The sequence below is a fragment of the Leptinotarsa decemlineata genome, unplaced genomic scaffold (assembly GCF_025532065.1).
Source record: "Leptinotarsa decemlineata unplaced genomic scaffold, Ldec_3_MD MMD2_P_RNA_scaffold_12, whole genome shotgun sequence".
Taxonomy (NCBI): Eukaryota; Metazoa; Arthropoda; class Insecta; order Coleoptera; family Chrysomelidae; genus Leptinotarsa; species Leptinotarsa decemlineata.
The window spans coordinates 10,817,710-10,841,552 of record NW_027412526.1 but is presented as its reverse complement, the minus strand read 5'-3'; the positions used below and the strand labels follow the sequence as shown (position 1 = coordinate 10,841,552).

The 23,843-nt window shown below is 33.7% G+C and overlaps 1 protein-coding gene across 2 annotated transcripts in view; it reads left to right on the top strand.

Annotated features, from left to right (window-relative positions):
- Positions 1-23,843, top strand: part of Nca (neurocalcin homolog) — a 363,981-nt gene that overhangs the window by 252,339 nt on the left and 87,799 nt on the right. Inside the window, exon 1 of one of the 2 annotated variants that reach the window (XM_074174021.1) lies at positions 13,838-13,996. The exons of the other annotated variant lie outside the window; for it this stretch is intronic. The gene's annotated coding sequence lies outside the window, so the exon portion shown is untranslated. Of the gene's footprint in view, positions 1-13,837; positions 13,997-23,843 lie in introns of those variants that run through there. 2 annotated transcript variants of the gene reach the window in all.

Genomic DNA, 23,843 nt, shown 5'->3' with positions numbered 1-23,843 from the left:
TTCATTACTACACCAAACAGTTCCAACAAGTGCATTACAAGAACAAAGTCACTGTTTTTTAAAAAATAACACCTCACGATTTGATCTCCACAAACTCTATTTGAAAAGTATATCACATGTTTCGCTAGCACAGTAGATTTGTTAAATGATTTGAATACTTCAAGTTGTTCTTACATTCATATTTATATACTACAGGTAACCATAATTGAGACTACCTTCATGAAAATTTTACCTGAACCTCTACCTAAGGTACCTGTTCAATTATGATTACCTGAAGCATATTACCTCACATCTACATCAATAATAATTCGTTCTCGGTTTATAAGAAAACAAGTTCAATAATAGTGATCTATTCAAATCTAGTTGGTCACTCATTAAAATGTTTGAATTTTTAAGTTTATTCATTTCTATTGCTTCCAAATGATTCAGTTTCAAACATTTATTTCCTAAGTGCAAAATTTCGAAATCTTCGTTGAAGATATGATTTTCTTCCAGAAAATGATTTGAATAAGTTGAATTTGTTTTCTTATTTACATAGCTCGTATGATGTTCTTGGATTCGATTCCTAAATGTTCTGCCAGTTTGACCAATATATACATTAAGGCACGTTCCACACTTTAATTTATATACTCCTTATTTCTCGAATTTTGATGTTTTGTCTTTATTATTTTTAACTAACTTTCCCAAGGTATTACTTGTTCTATATGCAATTTTAATATTTTGTTTTCTGAAAAATGAAGCCACTTTTTCAGTTGGTTGTCCAAAATACGTTAAAACTCTATAATTTTGATTGTCTATCTCATCAATAGGAAAAATGTTTCGAATCGCTTTTGCGTAGACTTTCTTGACAAGTATTTTCTTTATTAATTCGGTTTTAAACCCATTGTTAACCGCAATTTGCTTGATGATATTAAGTTCTTTATCGAAATTGTCTATTGAAAGAGGAACATTGACTAATCTGTGAATCATGTTATTATAAGCTGCTACTTTATGTTGATATGGATGCATAGAATCGTAATGTATAAGTAATATCCGTATAGGACGGTTTGTGATAAATTGAAAAATCATGTTTGTTGTTCCTTCTACTGATTGTTAAGTCCAAGGAATTGATTGAGTTGTCTGCTCATATTTCAATAGTGAATTGCATATAGAACAAGTAATACGTTTGGAAAGTTAGTTAAAAATAATAAAGACCAAACATCCAAATTCAGGAAATCGAGAGTATATACATTAAAATGTGGAACGTGTCCTCAGGTATATATTGGTCAAACTGGCAGAACATTTAGGAATCGAATCCAGGAACATCATAAGAGCTATGTAAATAAAAAAACAAATTCAACAGATTCAAATCATCTTCTAGAAGAAAATCATATTTTTAACGAAGAGTTCGAAATTTTGCACATAGAAAATAAATGTTTGAAACAGAATAATTTGGAAGCAATGGAAATTAATGAACTTAAAAATTCAAACATTCTAATGAATGGCCAACTAGATTTGAATAGATCACCATTATTTAACTTGTTTCCTTAAAAACCGAGAAAGAATTATTATTGATGTAGATGCGAGGTGATATGCTTCAGGTGATCACAATTGAACAGGTGCCTTAGGTAGAGGTTTAGGTAATTTTTTGGAGATAGTCTCAATTATGGTTAGTGGTAGTATATGAATATTAATGTGAGAACAATTTGAAGTATCCAAATCACTTGACAAAGCTACGTGCTAGCGAAACATGTGATATATTTTTCAAATAAAGTTTGTGGAGATCAAACCGTGAGGTGGATCTTCATCAAGTAACGGCCGAATCAATCAGAAAAAAAGGCACTGTTATTCACCTTCGTAAACCCTTTTCGACTTATCGAGTTTCCCAAAGCATTTTTCTCGAATATAAATGTATAGAAATCCTTGCTGTATTGAGTGTTTTGGATATATGTCTAGATATGAAAAAAATAGCGATGCATTGTGCTATGACACTGAACTGGAAACGAAAACAAGAAAGTCTGCTTTTATTCGCAGTATTTAAAATGTATATTTCTGTTGTAAGTAAAAAATATGTCATTTTAAAAATTAACGGTCTTCAATCACTATGAGGCTTTTGAAATTTTTTCTTACATCCGTTGGAGTCAATAGTATACAAGAGAAAACTCAATATATTCAACAATAGTACAGTTCTTGATATGGCGAAGTATCATCAAATTGAACATATGTGTATTGAACTTAGAATCGAAACCAATTTTTGTGATACCTACTGATTATAAGCTGAACTATAAAATTTATCAATGGTTTGAACTTACATCGTTACTTTTAGACTAGAAAATTGGCAAATAGTTTTCTTAAACTGTTTTACTTGAGTACATTATCCAAAGGTAGCAAGTATAAGGCGTATATATTTTTTCAGTGATGTCCGAAGCACCTTCGACGCTGAATTCACTTATTGGTCCATTTGAAACAAATTTGAGCATCATTGGCTACTATAGACGTACTTTAAACATCACCCAATGAACTTACTTCGCTAAAACAATGTACTCAAAGAAATATTCTCTTTTTTCACTTAGAGTTATTTAAAGTCGTGGTTCTTACTTGTCACGTGATCGCTGTGACGTCACTTGATCGCCGTGACGTCACGTTATCGCTGTGGCGTCACTTATTGCCAAACACTGGTAACTGATGAGTTGTTCTGACTTTTTTTGTAATTTTTCTAATGAAAAATGAATTCTACCAAATATATGGAAAATAATAGAGAAGAGTGCCTTCAGCTCACCGGGCAAAGATCCAGTACTTGTGTCCATACAAACTGGTATATATTTGTCTTTAACGACGTAAATTGGAATTTTGAGGTTAGAATGACAGTAAAGAAAGTAACATGTGTTGGGTACTAATAATTCCAAGTCATTTTATTTCGGTTCATATTAGTAGAATTTTAGATAGAGTGAGAGAGTAGCTACAGAGTGATGTTTCAGAAACGATCAACATTTAATATTTTTTCAACTCATGGCGCTATAAAAATTTAGCGAAACACGTCAATATACATGTCACGGAGGACAACTGCTTACATTGTAACCCCTCATCCCCAAGACAACTATATTCCTTTGGCATCTGTCGAGGAAATTTCAAAATAAATCGAAGACGCGGAGAGATTTTGGTCTATGCAATTCTCAGCTCGTTTTCTGATAGTCAAAATTATAAAATTTCACAGGTTACAGGTTTTCCTTTGTAAAAAATACATTGAATCTATCGTAGTGAACTAGAAGTTTGCGATTTCTACACCTGACAAGTTTCCTATCACATAATTTTAGATTGTGAAAGGAATTTTCTGAAATATCCATACAAAAAATCGGATTTCACCACAAAATGATGACTTTGATCAAAATGCTTTCCAAACAGCCTGTAATCAATTTTTGAACATATTTCGAAATTAAGGTTAGAAATACGTATTCAAACTAGGACTTTGAATGTTCATATATTGTATTTTTCCGTAAGTTCAACTGTTTGTAAAAAAATTGTATTTTATTTATCAGTCATTATTATTTATTGAAAATTTTCGATTTTAAAGTGAAGGCTAAATGTTCTGTTTTGACTTTCTCTTGATACGTCTTTGATGTATACCATTGACTTCATCTTCACATTTTTGAGACCAAAAGAATCAAATCCATATGTGAGACCAAAAAATAAAAAAAAATAAGTCAATTACTATTATATTGAATGTGATCCGAGCATTTGGTAGTTATAAAAAAACCATCGTTCATAACATAATCCCAAAGAAAAAAGACAAGTCGCGTCAGGAAAAGTTTTTCTTGTTTTTTTGTTCTGAAATCATTCCACAGCTTCAGTCTACCACAATTTTGTGTCAACGGAAATCCGTAAACACTTCTTCAAAATCTCATGAATGGTTTGATATTTCTTCTCCAAGTTTTTTTTGCTGCAATTATTTGGATTGAGTAATTTTATTCTTTTTCTTGTTCAACAGTCGTACAAAACCCAAAATGAACGTAATTGGTTACAACACAAAATAATTTCATGCAAAGAAGAAGAAACTTGGAGCAGAAAAAATAACTTTTTTCTACGCCTTTAGTCATCTGATAATTTATTTCTTAAATTTTTATCAAATAAATGAACTTTTTTTAAATATAGAATATTTGATAATCTTTACCCGACGTTATTGGGAAATGATTTGTATTAACAACATAATATTTTTCTGAACACTATACTACTTCGAAAATAGAAAAGTTGTCTGTTGACTGAGAATGCTCTAGGACTATTATTATTACGGCATAGCCGTCCAGACATATCAATGATAATTGATGGAGCACAAACAGCATACTCAGGCAAATCCTATTGGATGAAAATACGGTTGCACAGAAAAGTTTGACGACAGAGTTTCATGAATATTTTGCTTCCTCTCAGTCTTTCATCGTTACTCCGCGCAAAGAAATCAAAATTCACCGAAAGATGTTGAATGTTTCAATAAGATCACCTCTTAATCTATGATCCGATAACAACGTTAATTCAAGTTGATATTTACATGATAGGGCACGAATTTTCAGCAACAACTAGGTGGTATGTTTCTGAGTTTGCTCAAACGCACTGTTGTCTTTAACAAAGTAAGAGTTGTACATTATGGTTAAGAGTTCTGGTGGTATATTTTCAGAAGAAACGGCTTACCACATAAGATATAACCTCTACTAAATGTTTTCACAATGTACGTTTTCCATTTTAGGTCTTGACTGAGCAGTCTTTTTGGTATTTAATAAGTTTCAGTGTTACTTCCTTAATAAAATACTGTCCATTTTCATTATTGGAACCAACAAGGAAAACACTGAAGTTCTGTTGATTGAGATCAAGGAGCCGCCACTGGCACCACTTTTCTAGATATTTATGCTTCTTTCGAAAACAGTTTTCCAACACCAGAACAGAAATTATGGTCTCATGAGGCGCGTTTCGCTAACCAAGTTAGCGTCCTCAGAAAATCATAATGATTACTTACTTGAAAAATACTGCTTTTTTTATTATTGGAACCAACAAGGAGAACACTGAAGTTCTGTTGATTGAGATCAAGTAGCCGACACTGGCACCACTTTTCTACATGTCTAATGAAAACAGTTTTTCAACGCCAGAACAGAAATTACGGTCTCTCGACGCGCGTTTCTCTAATCAAGTTAGCGTCCTCAGGAAATCATAATGATCGCTTGCCCGTCGGACACCGCAGTGTTACTTCCTCAATAAAATATCGCTTTTTTTATTATTGGAACCAACAAGGAGAACACTGAAGTTCTGTTGATTAAGATCAAGGAGCCGCCACTGGCACCACTTTTCTACATGTCTTATACTTCTAATGAAAACAGTTTTCCAACACCAGAACAGAAATTACGGTCTCTCGGCGCGCGTTTCGCTAACCAAGTTAGCGTCCTCAGAAAATCATAATGATCTCTTGCGCGTCGGGAGACCGCAATGTTACTTCCTCAATGAAATATCGCTCTTTTTTATTATTGGAACCAATAAGGAGAACCCTGAAGTACTGTTGAATGAGATCAAGGAGCCGCCACTGGCACCACTTTTCTACATGTCTTATACTTCTAATGAAAACAGTTTTTCAGCACCAGAACAGAAATTACGATCTCTCGGCGCGCGTTTCGCTAACCAAGTTAGCGTCCTCAGAAAATCATAATGATTTCTTGCGCGTCGGGAGACTGCAGTGGTACTTTCTCAATAAAATATCGCTCTTTTTTTATTATTGGAATCAATAAGGAGAACCCTGAAGTTCTGTTGATTGAGATCAAGGAGCCGCCACTGGCATCACTTTTCAACATGTATACTTCTAATGAAAACAGTTTTTTAACACCAGAACAGAAATTACGGTCTCTCGGCGCGCATTTCGCTAACCAAGTTAGCGTCTTCAGGAAATCATAACGATCTCTTGCGCGTCGGGAGACCGCAGTTTTACTTCCTCAATAAAATATCACTCTTTTTTATTATTGGAAGCAATAAGGAGGACACTAAAGTTCTGTTGATTCAGATCAAGGAGCCGCCACTGGCATCACTTTTCTACATGTTATGCTTCTTTTGTAAACAGTTTCTCTATCCAAGTTATCGTCCGCAGGAAATCATAACGATCTCTTGTACGTCTGGAGACCATAATTTTTTATTCTGGTGTTGGAAAAGTGTTTTCAATAATCATTTTACTCCAGTACGTACCAGTACGAACTATCATGTCTTAAGCTATTGTATTTCTACAAAGTTTTGAATTTGAATGACATTTTGGTATCATCGGCAAATAACGAAAAGTTTATTTGCAATTTCCTCTCGCTGACAAATATATTGATAATTAGAGGGTCAGTTACAGATCCTTGGTGAACACCACTTGTTGCTGAATATGCAATCGAAAGTTGGTGGTCTATTCGAACTTGACAAGATCTGTTCAATGGAAAATATTGAATCGAATGCAACAGAGAGTGGGTAGTCTATGTAGGGAAGTCTTTCATGCGGGACTCGTCAAATGCATTTTTGAAGTCAAAGTAGTTAACATCGACAGGACAACTCACATCAATTTCTCCAACCAGTGACTGATACAGTATAGTGAGTTTGAAATAATAGTTGAACCTCGAAGGAATTCATATTGCCGGTTTTTGAATACTCTAATCTTCCACATCCTGCAGATATCGTAGTGTGTTTAATAGAACCACGAAAAAATCGATGGAGCTCAACGCAAAGTGTCATCAAAGGCATACAGAGAAGACAGCTGTGGCTGTGTACACACCGAATAAATGATCACTGTTTAACAGCCACCTCTGGCATTCCGCATTCCATGTAGGGCATAAGAACAATTTGAATAGAGCACAGGAAACTGAGAACATCGATAAGGCCTGGTTACATACAAATAGTATTTTAAATGATCAATTCTCAACAACATGGACGTCAATGCGTCTCCAGCTGAAAAATTCAACTGGACTTTATTTTGAGTTTGGTTGAAAATCGAACTGTAATAATCAACTGCAATTACAGAAGTAGCGCATCATAACTGTTGAGTTGACAAAGTGATGAAAATGGAACAAGGTGAAAATTGCTTCAAATAACCGAAACATTCAATAAAGAATTGCTTTCATTTATGAAATTTTCTAAAAAGTAACTTCATGTTACAATTTTGGTTCAATATTGAATTTGTCAGCACCTTATCAATTATACCTACATACCTTACATTTTATATGTATCCAGTAATTTTAATATACCAATATTCGTAACACTATAATTGGTCACTTCCAATTTGAGATGAAAATTTATAACAACGATATAAAATTCACCTATTATGAAATGCCCGCGGTTTATTGGTTCTAAAAAACAAATTTTTGTGTTGAATAACATACTTCATACTGTGAAAACTTAACATTATGCAACATTTATCTGAGAAATGATAGTAATACTTATATTTCTTCAATGAACCGGATGCAAACTATCATCAAAACAAGATTTCTCTTCCATTGAACGGAAACTTAACTGTTTCATCTTCGTTTTTCACTCTTGGAAGAGAAGGATGCTATGTAAAAGTACGTATTCTATCGCGTCATGGATTGATGACGCATATGTTTCGTTTCATCGAGTGTATATAGTGATTCAGTCATCCTTTCGATTCAGCGGTTCTTGACAATAAAATTTTGAGGTTATGTTGCTAAATCAATTTGAATGCAGTATTATCGTATACCCAGATAACTGGACCGTACAGTCACAATCTTATATTATTTATATTCAATAATTTGGCTAAGACGTGATAGGAAATGTCCAATAAGTTTGAAAGAAAAATACAAAAAAAATTTTTTCGTATATGATCGTCAGAAATTATTCTTCTTACAAGAGTATTTCATGTTATTTTCGGGATCGGTCATTTCCATTGTTTTCTTGCCTATTTCGCCTATTTCTTGAAAAAGAATTTATTCAAATTCGAAACTTTTGCAAGATCACATTGAATTTCTGAGAATAATCGATCCTGTTATACAAACTGAAAATAAGTCTTTCAATCACTAAACTGATGTCATGTCTGAATTCGAAAATTACCTGTATTTTTTCTAAACATCAACTTCACTCAGCTGTTTTAATTTTCAGTACTGCTCACATTCACACGCTTCATCATCCTTGACGAATAGTTAATTAACTCAGATAAATTGGTACGTGTGTAACTGAACAAGTCAACCGAATAATTTTGCCTTCTTGAAAAGTTCAGTATTGATTTTTCCGGTGAATAAAGAGCGGTATAAATTCACAGTCTTCTTTCCAACGCAGTAAGTTGGTATATTTCAGAAATATTTTCACCATTTTTACATTAAGTTATCTAAACGTGAATCTCGATTAACACATTCAACAACATTTTATTGTGAGATTTGCACAATATAATTTAGTATTCCACAACGTTTTTTACTATTCAATAGCTTTTTCATACGTCTTTAATACCACACTTTACACATAGTACCAATGCGTTTACTAATTATGTACTTGATAACTGCTCATAATGAAAGAATCTAAGCGCAAACTCATAAAAACAGAGATGTAATTATTACTTCTCGAGTTATATCAATCTTATTCAATTAAAATCTTGTAACTAATCACTTATCTAATTATCTGAAATAAAATCCAAAAAAGGGGCATAATCCAGTTCGATCTTGTCATCAAGCTTTCTGAAAAATGTAATCAACTCTTTTTATGTTCTTTTGTTCTTTTTGAGAAAGTCCTTCCCGTTTGACCAATGTAAGTAGGGGCAAGTCAAGTTATATAATCCTAGATTATCTCATACTGTTGAAGTTGTATAGTGCTGGTTCGTTTTTTTGTTCAAGTAACTCAATTTTCTTGCTGCTAGTTTTCTGAATAGAACTACTAAATGTAGTAAAATGTAGTAATGTAAACTATTAATGAAGTTTGGAAACTGTTTTGTGAACATAACAATAACATTTTCTGCTACATCATTCTTAATTTGCTTTATATTTCTTCAGGTAATTCTAAAAATACAGTACATCAAAAATGTTGGACTACAGAATATTCAAAAAAAATATATTTTCAGAAATTATAAACAATAAAGACAAATCAAAACGAATAAATCACTGAATCAACAAATGAGATAAATCTTAACATAACATCAAGTTACGCGTCAGTTTTAGCTTTATATTTAACTGCATAATTTACCAATAGCTTATGTTCGTGAATAGCAACCAGTATGCTAGTATTTTGAAAACTGAAATATTAATTTTTTTATCCTTTGGCTTTGAAAAAATAAATTGCCATCACAATGTCTCTGGAGAAGGAAAAAGATATGCAACTCAATCCACTAAATGGTATTATTTTATGGCTCACTAATTTTGAAATAATATCCATTAACCACAATCAATAATTTTTTTACCTAGAGAAAGCTTATACTATCACAAACGAACACTGCTTTCATTTTTCTCACAAGTTTTTTCATCATCATTGCTATAATGTTGCCCTTCTAAGATACGGTTTAATTAATTGTTTTCTCACTGTTTCTACTTTCATATTTTTCTCAAACAAAGACAACATTCAGAAAGATGGTGAAGTGGTCGGCAAGTTCACCAGATTTTACCTAATCGAACTTCTTCACACTTGAGTGTCCGTTTCAATGGTAATTTCAATTAGTAATGAATGACGTTCAAAGAAATACCTGATAAACCTGGTTTGACAGGTGAATAAGCGTGTCTGTTATTAGTTTGAAAAAGTCGCCTTCATTTGTATGGAAATACCTTCCATAACAAATGAGTATATGAAAAATCAAGGTTATCAGCGAAACAATTTTATCATAAGTGGATAGAATTATTTAAAATCGTGGTATAATATTTTTTTAATGGCTAGTCCAATTTACTCATACCTACTAAAAACATATCTATCAACTACAATCAATATGTAATTTTCAGTTGACCTAGATAAGGCTATATAATCACAAAAGAGTAGTACCTTTATTGTTTCACAAAATGTCCCAAAGCTAATGACGTACATTGTCTATCTCTTATTGTTGCTTGGATAATCACTTTCAGCAACTATTATAATCGTATTCACTCATACTCAAAAGACAGTATTCAACAAAGTAGTAAAGTTGATGGCAAGATTACCAGATCTAACTCAGTGTGACTTTTTCCATCATTGACTACCTATTCACATAATTAGTATCAATGAAAATTGCTTTCAATTGATCTGAGTTGGCAGGTAAAATAGCATTGCGTAATTTTCCTATGAACAGTAACAGAATATCAATTCACACCCTTTGTTTGTTTGGAAACAATTTCCGTTAAACGATAGTCTACAAGAAACTAATTTAAATAAGTGGACTTCGAAATGCACTTATTCATTTAATGATTCTTCAAGGGATCCTCTTTGTTACTGTTTCATTAGAATGGATTTATTCAGTCATTATAGCTGGATCATTATTGAGTTGTTTATATTTGTTGTTATAAATGTTAATTACCTTCATGATTTGCTTTAGTTTGCCTTTAGGGTTGTTGAGGAGATATCGAAAATTAGTAAGTTGTATAACTTAACTTCTCTATGAACATATTACCTAGATTTGAGTATTACATATAAGATAGATGCTATCAGGTTCTATTTTTTGAATGTTGTTTCTTTCCATAGGAATGAATTTTAATTTCCACAACAGTTTTATCTCTGGAACAAACCAACTAGTACCAAAATTTTTGGAAATTATTTTTTATTTCTCTTGTATTTTAGTTAGAAAACGCAGCATATTTTCCATTATTATATTCCTTCATCGTCAGACCTGTTTTGAGTAGAAGATCAAACATAAATATTGACTCTATTTTGTTATTTTCACTGGTATGACATTGCGATTCAAAGTTACTTACCAATTTTTTTCTGACTCAACAGAGCAATTCTCAAGATAAACAATGACCTTTCTTTATTCCGGTCGGAAACCGGGCGGTTCGACGTGGGTGCTTTGTTCACTCAGTCAATCGGCCGATGTGTGAATCGATGGTTCAAGCCGCAGACTGATCGCTCGATTTTCAATTGCTATCGTCCAACTCGTATTAGGATTCACACGTTAAAAGGTAAGACCTAGTTAATCCTTAGCTCGCACAAGTTTCGACTTCTAAGGTTTGTCATTCGTAGGGGTGCGGGTTAACGGAAAAAATATTTTAAACATATTCCGTCAAATTCGATATCTTCAGAAGAAGATTGAAACTATTTCTATCATCGTTTAGTACATTGAAATAATCCGATTTAATATCAATCTTCTGAAAAGAGAATGAAAATTTCTATATTTTTTACTACTTTTATTTGTAACTAACATGACTGCAATTTCGTCCTATATGGACATTTTCAAACTTATACGATAAACTCTTTTCATTATGATCTCCTACCCCGTAGTAACGGCTACATCCATCAATTTATTAATCTTCTTTTGATATATATTAAACGTAGATTCTTTATCATCCAATAATAAATCGATAAAATTATTTTCCACTAATACAGGGTGTATCAGAACTTGAACACATTTCTTCTCGATTTCTTTTAAAGTGAACTCCCAACTTTCTGAGAAAATGGAGTTGGATTCACGTGTATCTATATAGCTAGGCGCTTCCTTAATTTGTTATTGCTTAGAAAATGTCAAAAACTTGAAATAAAATTAATGAAAGATATGCAATCAATTGACATGAAATGACAGATTTTCGTTATGGCAATTTGTGGCAATGGCAATGAAAATTATTGAACGCCCTCATAAGAAAATAATCTACATACATAAGCGGATCCAGACAGTTTCAAAAGGGGGGCTGACCAAATGATAACTTTATCTATGACTCATAAAAATATTGTTTTAATTTTCCGTACCAGGCCATATTTCCAAATATTTTCATTAATCTATGTAATTACTAAGGTCTTTATCTTTATAATTGTTTACACATACATGCCATAAGGGTTGAGCTTGTCTACATAGAAGCATACATCGCTAACAAATTTTTTTCGGTATTCCCAGAACTGATAAGTTTTGGGGTCAGGTCGATGGGTTCAATATAAAATTACAATTTATTTATAAAAAAAATGAGAAAAATTTTCTGGCGGATCGCTATAACGACAAAATAAAAACATGTGAGATGACAAATGTTTTCAGTTTAATTGTGTTGGAACTAATTTTTTTTTTGTATTTGATTTATGTTATAATCAGGTATAACTGTTGAAAAGTCTGTTTTTCCTTAACTAGGTGTCGTTCTCTCAAGAACAACATCTCTCAGAAGTTTGTGCAAGGCAAGGAGTACCGAGGTCTTACCTTTCTATGTGCGATTACTAGCAAGGTCAGATAAAATTGTGTAGGAAATTCTAGAAATGTGTTTATGTGTGTACTTCATGATATAATTGTACTATATTTACTCATACAACCCTATATTTTTGGAAAGTTCTCTTCTACAATAAATCACTTAATGCTTCTCAATTTTCATTGGTATACCGTGAAGCCAACTGTACAGTGTGTCCCAGCCAAAACTTGTCAATCCTCTAATCTGCGAACTCGTGAAAAAAATTGAAAATCGCTCAGACTCGTCGATTTTTCATTTCAAGGGGAATCACAACATCATTGTGTTGTCAACCCCCTCATCCCCAGAATTTTCAATGGGACTACTATACTCGTACTTATGATGTACTGTTTGGAACCTTTGGTGTAGTAATGAATATTAGTGGAGTTTTTTCCCAACACCAAATCGTTATTTTTACACCTCGACACGTGTTTCGATTACCAAGTGATCATCTTTCTCTTGAAGATGATCACTTGGTGATCGAAACACGTGTCGAGGTGTAAAAATAACGATTTGGTGTTGGGAAAAAACTCCAGTAATATTCATTCTATCAAGATATTTTTATATTTTATCACCTAAAATGCAATCATCATATGGAAAGTTCAAAATGTGAACCATTTAGTTCCATACAAAAGTATAAGAGATTTTCGAAAATAAAAATATCTTGATAAAACTTAGCTTTCATTAAAACTTCAACAACACTTGATCGATCCTCAATTTCATGTATTTGAAATTGGGATGTATTTGGGATTGAATTCCCTTCAAAATGATGTATCACAAGTATAGTAGCCCCACAAGTGATGTATTTGGTGAAAGTGTTCCCTCTTGAAATAAAAATGACGGGTCTGAGCGATTTTTAATTTTTTTCGTGAGTTCGCGGATTAGGAGGGTGACAGGTTTAGCTAGAACACACTGTATATAAACTTTTCAGGACCGTCCAAATTATACTCTTGTTTATATTGAGATGAATTTCCATCAAATAGACTCGCTTGTAACTAGTTTCGTTTTCGAAAACAGAAACAATAAACTTGTTTTAGTTTCGGAAACAAACTCGAAACTCGAATTCCACTAAACGGACAAAAACTACTCCGAGTCATATGAACTCTTTTCTACCGTTCCACTACACAAACAGCAATAAATTGCTGCATTCTTCAACTGTCTATTGCTTTTTTCGCTCATGTTCTACACAGGGTAATCAAATCTCTTTTTTATAAACAACAATGTAACAAATCAATAAAAATGGCCTGCGTAGTGCCGATAATCGAAATTTATACCCACCACAGATTAACACTGACAGAATACCGAAACCTTTTGATCTTTCCGCCTGCCGACGGGACATTTCATTGTTGACAAAAACAGTCGCCCGCGACACAAAGTCCCCAAAATGTTTCTTATTTTGACAAAAAGTTTTCGTTTCGTCGAAAACGACACAGTTGCTGTTTTGCTGCGGTTTTGTCCTATTGGTGGAAATCTGCCACTAGAATTTTCCATATACAACAATTCGGAAGTAAATGTTACACCCCGTATATTGAATCATCTAAACGTCATATCACAGAGAGGGTAAAAACTGAAGCAAACCAAAGAAGCTTATCGGATTAACTTTTTTTTCTTCTACGGAACTGACAAATATTTACTTCGAATTTAGTTAGTCATGTGCCATTCGACTTGACATATCGGCAGTTTCGTCTCGTTTTGGTGATCAAAGTTAGGTAAGTTTTTTCATTTTTTCGGGATTGAATTGCAGAAGTACTGTTAACTTTCTATTATTTTCAAATGATTGCTCTGGTTTGGGCAAAAAACGTCCATCGCCTTAATAATAAAATGAAACTATAAAATATAGTCATACCGGGTGAAAACAAAAAATTATAAGCATATTTGTTGGAACGTACATATATAATTCAAATATACGGGGCGTTTATCAAGTCACAATGCGGAATGAACATAACATTGAAAATTTTTGAAATACAATGCTAAAATGATATATTTCAAAAATTTTCTATATCTCTTCAACCCCTTTGGAGTGAAGTACTCATGTCAAATTTATAGGTAAAAAGAAGATGGATTTTCAATTTTTTTGTCGACCTTCATGAGTTTTTTGAATTTCTCTGAACTGTTTATTGAAAATTATCACCCTTTCCACTGTCGCTAACTGAACAAACGAATATGAAACATTATGAATCAAATGTTCAAATTGAGCATCAATCGTCCTTCACACTTTGAATGAATTAATGAAGTTCTGAAATTCTTTCAAGCATTTTATATCGTTTCCAGAGTTGAATGGTCTCTTGATTTATTATATCTTCTAAACAATCGATACTTACTCTGTAGCAATGAGCTATAGGTTTCGAATAACGTTATAAAAGTTGTCAAATGGGGTCAAATCAGGGGATCAAACAGGCCATTCGATTTCACTGTTTCTACCAATCTACCAATTAGGAAAAACTTGACTGATACCACATATTTCTTTCGATTACATTAGGACTGTCTATTACAAATATACTACTACTAATACTGAAAACTCAAAAATTCAATTTATTCAAATGGAATAGCCTATATTTTCTTACACACGTGATAATTGTAATCAAAATAGTGTTAAAAATATAAAATTTTCTACATTGAATTTTTCCAGCAAATACTTGAATCAATTTTATGGGTCAAATTAATACATGTTCAAGTGACAAAATGGGAATACACAAAATGAGATTTTCATCAGCACACTTTTCTTAGAAGACTCCATCTTGAAAAAGACCCGTATTCAACGCAAAAAACTTCATGAGAAACATCAAAATCCTTTTCAACGTGTTAAAGAACTTACATCAAGTATCATTATTAACTGTTTTCTTACAAAATTACATTATAAATTCTATAAAATATCATAGATATGTTCTTAAAACAAAAAAACAAAAAAATGTCCTGAACTTTGTTATCTAGTTTAAAATGGTGATAAGTAGAGATAGTGGTCGGAAAAATACGTGTCATGGCTCATTTGATTAATTCTATCTAGAAAAATGTGCTGAAAAATGGTATATAGGTTTTTGCAAATATTTCACAAAATATAAAAACGTACGAAATTCATGGATTCCTTAAATAGGAGGAAATTTCGAAAAAAAAGTCCCACCTCTCAGGACAGAGATATCAACCTGCCTAGGAAGCTATGCGACTGTATTTCAAGCGAAAATTTACGCTACTGAATTGTGTGCGGTGAGATTGGAATAATCCAACCTCATACACAAGTCAATAAAAATATTCTTGGACAGTCAAGCGGCGTTAAAAGATCTTGGCTCCTACCTAGCAATGTCTAAATTGGTAGCAAATTGCCAAAAACGACTCTCCTCGATGGGGAGACCAAACAGTCTGGATTCCTGGCTATTTGGCCTGGAAGGCAATAAGGCAGCTGACTCCCTTGCAAAGAGGGATGCTGCAAGCAGCTTCATCGTACCAGAACCTAACATTGGCATCGCTTTGGGCTTTGCCAAGAAGATTTATGGATTTCCAGCAGAATTTTCCAGGATTGGCTCAATGCAAAGGGTTTATTCACCCTTCAAAGCTTGATACTGAAGAGTTGTTGGACTACAGTAGAGATGAACTACGATGTCTAACAGGCCTTCTTACAGGTCACTGTCATTTGAATCATCATATGAAGAGACACGGACTGTCGGAAGACAGTGTATGTCGCCTCTGTTTGGAAAATGATGAAACAGCAGAGCACAAACTTTGTGCCTGCCCCGCTGGGGACCAAATCAGGTTTCCAGAATTTGGTAGAGCCGTAGTTTTACCTTCTGACCTGAAAGACCACTCACCATACAAACTAATCGGCTTTGTTAAGAAGCTGGGTTTAGTTGGTTGAGTGTGAATAGGTGTGAGCCACAATGAACCCTTGCGGGTTGTAGTGGAGGGTCGAATAGACTCATTCACTTTGGACCTAACCTAACCCACCTCCCAAAACTCTATCTCTATTATTTATAATTTCAATTTAACACCGAAAATAGGCCTCCGCAGTGAATTTGGGGATGCGAACGCGATATGTTGTTTCTGATTGTATTTTCATATTTCAAATATTTAAATAATTATTGGAGAAATGTTTCCAATTGTAAAAATCATAATTGACATCATGAAAAGTAAGAAATTAAACTTTCTATGTTTTTTACCACTTTTATTTGTAACTATCGTTACCGCAGTTTCGTCCCATATGAACATATGAAAGTGGTAAAATCATGAAAGTTCCATTTTTTCATGGAATTTCTACAATTTAACAAAAAAAATTGTATTCATGAATTTTTGTTTATCAACTTAACAACACGTTTCAAAATCATAAAGAGTATATTTTTTGATTTTTCATTTGTAAAAATTATGTGCTACAAAAGTTGCGTTAACCACTCGAACTGTAATACTAACATATTCTATTTGTTTATAAACAATTTATGAACAAATGGTGCTAAAATTGTTCCATTCAACTTACCGAATGTCTTCATTTGATACAAAAATGGGAATTTGATAATGAATATATAAAAAATTATATAACAATAAGTCGAATATTCATTTTTGGTTATTATAAAAAAATATAATAAACAAAATATTAAAAATTTCCAAACCTTCATATTATGCACTGATAAAAAGAGCTTTACGAAGCGATATTTTTTTTGACATTTCAAAGACGCAAGTCAAGTAAAATATTACCTTGCTTCTCCAATAATTCGCTTCAAGATTTTTCTCCAATGAGAATAATTTTTTTACTATTCAGAATACACCTTAATTGTTATACATTTTCAAGTGAATATTCAATAGTTGAAAACATTATTTTTTGTGTCGTACTCTCTTTAGACGCCGCGTCCGTATCCCCAAATTCTCCCGTGGATGCATATTTTCGGCGTTAAGTTGAAATTATTGAAAATAGAGTTTCGGGACGGACTTTTTTTTGGAAATTTTCTCCCAGGTTTTTTTAATTTTTCAATTCTTTATGGTTTTTGGATTATTTGCAAAACCCTAAATACCTTTTGGTACATCTTAATCTGTTTATAACTTTTTCAATTTTTCATGAGCTATAAAAGTTTTAGCACATTTTCCTAGATATAATTTCGGATCGAATAAGCTATCGCACGTATTTTTCCGACCATTACCTCTATTTTTCACCATTTTTAACTAGTGACCTAGACTATTGATTTCCCCAGTATCTTCGAGTATGATAATAAAAATCTCCTTCTTTCAAAATATTCTTTCGAGGAGGGGAAACTTCTTAAAATAATATATTGTCTTGAAAATTTTATTTTATCATTTATGATATAGTGGTGTTATTTATGGTAAATAACTATGGGATTAATAGGTTTATACGACCCTATATTTTCAAAAAGTGCTTTGAAGATAATATTACGTGTTAAATAAAATCTAAGGTGTCTTATTTGAAGAAGAAGAGACGGAATCGTTTTAGAGTTTTGATTTACCCACGAATCAAGAGCCACATCTTTTCTCATTCAAAAAGTTAGTATAGCCATCCAAAGAGGAAATGCGGCTTCGTTTTTTGGTATACTCTTTCTGATTCTAAAAAACTTGATGGAATTTACATGTTTTTTGAAAACCAACTTTATAAAGAAAAGAGAGGCAATAACAAACCACTTTATGTAATAAAAACAATGGCAAATGGAAAAAAAATGGAAAATTCCGATATGGTTTTCGAAGATATTTCGATTTGTCCAGTAATAAATTCTTCAGTCAAAACCCTTGGGCTAAATGGGTTGATAAATATTGGTAATACCTATTTCATGAACAACGTCATCCAATGTGGAATGTGGAATATTTGAAAAAGGATAAATTCATGAAAGATATCAATACTAGTATTTCTAGTATGGAGGGTGCTTTAATCGAAGCGTCTGCAGAAGTCATCAAGGAGTTGTAGTCAGAAGAGAAGATTCATTGATTAGTAAATACTGTCTCCTTTAAAAATCAGATTCAATGTTTTGCTCCCCGATTCATGGGAAATTTCCATCAAGACGCCCAGGAGTTTTTTCGTTATCTTTCAGAAGGTTTACATGAAAACGTTAATTTAATTGATGAGAAACCTAAACCAATTCTAACGGAGATTGACGAAAAATTGAGCGACAGCGGAAATTCACATGAATCATGGCTCACATATTTGAGGATGCATAACTCTAAGATTGTAGATAATTTCGTTGGTCAATTGAAATCCACGATAAAATACACACACTGTGGACACTCATCGGAGTCATCGGTAACCTTTGATCCTTTCTGCGATTTTTCTCCATACCACAAAGAACCGACCAATTGAGTTTGTGGCAATGCTTGGATTCGTTCACAAGAGAAGAAACTTTGGATGGAAATGGAAAACCGACGTGTTCGAAATGCAAGGAAAGGAGAAAATGCACAAAGTCCCTATCAATCCACAAGTTTCCCCATATTTCAGTAATTCATTTGGAAAGATTCCAAGGGAAAGATTCAGAGGCAAATTGATTGTCGTCATCGAATTTTCTCTAGAAGGATTGGATATGGAAAATTTTGCAGCATAAAATGTGGCTACTTGTTGGTATAAGCTATATGCACTTTTAAATCACATTGTGACTACTTACAGAGGACATCATATAGTTTACTGCTGACACCCGTATACTGGCACGTGCCACAAATACAACGATTCACACGTGTGAAAAGTATGGAACAAAATCGCACCTTTCAGATAACCGAGGAAAATTTCTTCATGCTTCTGTACCCAATATATTTGATATTTATATTGGTTTTTTTCGATAGTAATATAAATCTCACATATATGTTTTCGATAAAATTATTTTAAAGATACTCGTATAATTTCTCTAAATATTCACATAATGAAACAACCTCTTCATGTAATGTATCGTTGAAAATGAAGAAGAAAAATCTTCCGGTTTTTCCATTTATTTCTGAAGTAAAAATATGTTTTGAAATTTTCGAAACAATATCATTATTAACTCCACAAGTCGACATTGAAACAACCTTACAACCGACGAACGAGCTGATATCCTGATATATTTTCATTATTCGTATCTGCCATTCATTTCAGTTCGTTGTTTTTCCATCGGACAAGAAAAACAAAACAGAAAAAACAAAAATAGAATCGGGGGGTTTCCAGCTATTTTTAAACCTCTCCGCCTGCGAAATGAAGGGATTTATTGCAAAAAATCCTAGGATAGACGATCAAATAACTCCCAGACTAATAGAGTTTCAAGGCGGGCGACGCCGAAGGAGATAATCCTTGCAGAGTTTATTGCAATGTATGCCAGACGTGTCACATTCAACAGTATTTGTGTCACAAAGCAACTTCTCGGATATCTTTTACGTACAGTACGTGCAGTTTCAACAGTTGTTTTCGCTGAATATATATTGCGATTCAGTGCTTCATTATCGCCATGGTTTGGAATATCATTTGTTTGGGATCTACGAAAGAAGGTCGCCAACAATTGGTCGCGTATCAACAGGGGGAAAAAGACGTCGCGACGAAATAAAGCCGCGTGGAGTTAGTCGCGCGAGAAAAAGTCGCGTAGAAAAATATATGTATGTTTTTCCACAGATCATCAGCATCAATATTTTTGGAAATGTTCACATATTATTCAAAAAAGATTTTTCACAATTATAAAGACAATACAAGTCTGCAAAAAAAATTGAGAGATGTTTTTTTCTTATGTTTTTGGGTGTGCTGAATCCGAAAATGACGAAAATGACATTTTGTCAAAGAACGTAAAGTTGTCTGACAATGTGGTTATCAACAAGTTATCATATTAAAGTGAAAGCTTGACTAAAATACAAATTAAACAATAATAAAAAATCGAATACCCTTAAAATAAATAATGGGGTCCTTCAAGGATCGATTTCTCTTTGTTTTATATACTCAGTTCTCACACTGCCTTCTTAACACTTCCATGCATTGTTATGCCGACGATACACAGTTGTATTTACAATTCGATGAAAATTCACTCAATATTGCGCTCGAACAAATGAGTCATGATCTGCACTCTCTGATAACTGAATCAAGTAAACCCGTCTAAATCTTGTGTCATGCCCTTCGGTAGGCCAAATGCAAAGACTCGTTGCAGTGAATTGATCAACATTTCCATCGATAGGTTTCAAATACCAAAAAGTGACGTCACGAAAATTGTAGGCTTTAATATCGATATTTCTCTGCGTTTCACTACACATGTTTCTCAGATTCTAAGGAAGGGTTATATGAATCTAAAATTAGTATACTTGAGTAAAAAAACTTTTGAACAAGAAAAGTAAAATATTACTCTGCTACGCACTGGTACTATCTCATGCTAACTATGTTGATACTGTTTATGGTCCAGGACTCTCGAAATCTGACAGGCAGAGACTTCAAGCACCGCAGAATTCTATTTTTCATTAAGTTCGATTGCAAATAATGTGTATCAATATAAATTATCAATTTCTGGTTGGACGGAAGAGCAATTTCTGCCTTGATGTATCATGCGCAGACGTTGAATTTTGCCATTTGTTAAGTTAGATTAGTATCTCTTGTACTGAGTAACCTTTCAATGAAAGCATTCATTTTATTTTTTTCCGTAGTGTGCGCTGGTCAGGCCCTATCCCCCGAGACCCCAATATATTCGGGAAGGCGCGCCAGCATTATCAACCAATGACCACTCCCCACACCGTGGGGTAAGTGATCATTGGGTCCGAGAATCATGTGCCCTGAGCAAACGCAATGAGCCAAGAATGACAGCCTCCTGCATCTGTGCGACTAAGATTTCTGCCTTAGTGCGGCAAGCCGGTATGATTTTGAGATTCGAGAGTAGAGAGGACATCATTCCACCAAGGACTCCAATAATCAAAACAACCATCTTGACAGAGTGATCTGGATAGAATCTGCGGAGTTCGAAGAGAAAATCTCTATATTTTATCCGTTTTTCCTCCTCTTTTCTGACGATATTCGTCTCGCCAGGAGCTGAAAACTCCACGACAAATATCGTTTTGCTCTGGTGATCGAGAAGGACTACATCAGCATTTATTATTATTATTTTTATTATTATAATTGCGTAAAAAAACTTATTTTCATCCAAAATATACTCGGTAGTGAGTACACATTTATTTTTTCCCAGTGAGACTGGTTTTGGTACACTTTCGTTTGTAGGAAACATCTAGAAGGTCTCACTGAGGCGTCCAACAGTACTCTGCTATCGTTGAGACGCTCCATCTTCCCTGGTATCTTTCTTTCATCTTCTCAATATCTTGGGGAAATCGTTCACCTTGCTCTTCACTAACATCTCCTAAATTTCCTGGAAAGTAATCAAGAAGGGAATGAAAAATGTACTTTTCAACTCATGAAGCAACCTAAAGCTTGAAATGCTTTTAACATTCTTTTCAAGATCACTTTGTAGTAAGGGCCTTTTTAATTGCTTAAAATTTCTCTATGACTTCTTTAAAGGCAATCAACTCATCTCTCTGAGGATCCGTCATGAATTGTGGTTCAGCTATATATAAACCGTCTAATGTCTGGTCCAATGTCTGGTCCATCTTCCTTCAACTTTGCCACTGAGAGGTCTGGAAACTTTCATATGAAGTACTTGAAGCATATCTTTGAAGTGACTTCACAAACTGTTCCATCAATCCCAGCTTCATGTGAAGCAGTGGTAGAAGGAATTCATGAGAAGGCACCAAAGTTTCATGCAGGACATTCTTTTTGCCAACATTAAGCTCCCTCGGAGACCAACACTTTTTGGTACAGTGATTTGCTCGATCTCTGCTATCCCACAGACACAAAAAGCAAAGGAATTTGGTAAACCCAGATTGTTGGTCGAGAAAGATTTTTAAATCGCCCCTCTCTTGCCAATCGTGGTCTTCATATTTCGATTTGCAAAGAATGAATTCCAGGTTCTTCTAAGTTTCCTTGATATGTACGGAATGACCGCCAGGAATGGAGGCATAGAAACCGTCATTGTGAAGCAGAACTGCTTTAAGAGTTCTTTATGAAGCATCTATGAAAATACGCCACTGTGCAGGGCTATACGAGATATCAAATGTATCCATCAAACCTTCAATATTGGTATAATAAACCAACTCGTCCTCTTGGGCAACTCGTCCTCTTGGGCAAACTAGGGCACAGGACGTTCTTTATTTAGAAAGTAATTATAGTTATGGCCGCTATACATTCAAATAGAGCAATAAAAATCAAATTGTACCTATTTATTTATAACATCAAGTTAGCCCAAAAAACCTTTTTTCGTATACTATTTTGCGTTTTGCAAAATGACGTGGCGTCCTGGAATTTTTGAGTATTTTTTTGGTCTTTAGAACACCTGAATACATAGAAATCAGTTGAAAACCTCGAGAAGCTTTTTTGTTGCGGACTTGTGCGATCATTCGAACAACTGGAGTAAAACACAAATATTGGGATCGATATAAGAGTGCGGTTGTAACGGAATTTTCAGTCGAGTTGAAAACTTTTGAAAAACAAACTTACAATTTTTATTCAATTTTTGACTTGGAATAGAGAATTCTTCAGGACACTTATGAAGATACTATAGAAAGTTATATTATTAATGTTATTTTTAATTTAGAATGTAACCGTGTCAGTGTCAGATATTCGAAAATTTGATAACTCTAACATCAATGCCTCAATTTTATTTTTTCTCATGATTATAATTTTTATGTGAATTCAGCTCTTTTTACTTGTAAGCTACTTGTAAGAGTGTCATGTGTGAAAATTCCAAATACTGGGTGATTTTCTCTTATCTTTTTTGATTGGTATGACTTTTGTCTCACTTTGTCTTCAATCGAGGACTGCCTACTCAGTACTGATGATGTCCAAGAGCTGTCGAGCGGTGGCTCTCAAATTGAAATCAGATTGTGAATGATCGGAATAGTACTCATCTATTCATTTTTCCATTTCCATGGAATCATTTTTCATTAGCTTGACTGCACGACACAAAAAAGGATCTGAAACTTTAATAACTTCTAATTATTATGTGCGAGCGCTTTCAATAGCAAACTGTGCTATCATCTTCATGGCCCTACTCAAACTGAACATTTTATCTTCTTGTTTGTTCTTTAATACGCTTAGTCTAAGGCGATCTAACCATATAAAAGAACAAACAAGAAGATAAAACGTTCAGTTTGGCCATGAAGATGATAGCACAGTCTGGTATCGAAAGCCCTCGCATATAATGATTGGAAGTTATTAAAGCTTCAAATCATTTCTGTGAACAAGTGCATTGTGGTAAATAAACGGTGATAATTATTTTTGTGACGTCACGAAAAATGACGAAATGTTAGAAGGTGTTGAATCAAAGAGTAAATCGAAGAAAAAAGAAGAAGGAAATTCACTGCGTTTTGATGGATTCGATGAAGACCATTCATGAAAATATTGCAAAATTTGAAACAATTATTAATACCCTTTCCATCAGAAATCGATATAAACAGGGGCATAATGTGGGACTGAATATAATTATCAATTCTGTTTTATTCAGTGTATGTTTGCATTGATAATTTCATTGCGTGTCAATTGAATCAATTCCGCGAAACTCCTGTTCTAAAATTTCCTCTGACCACCCTGTACACTCGTCT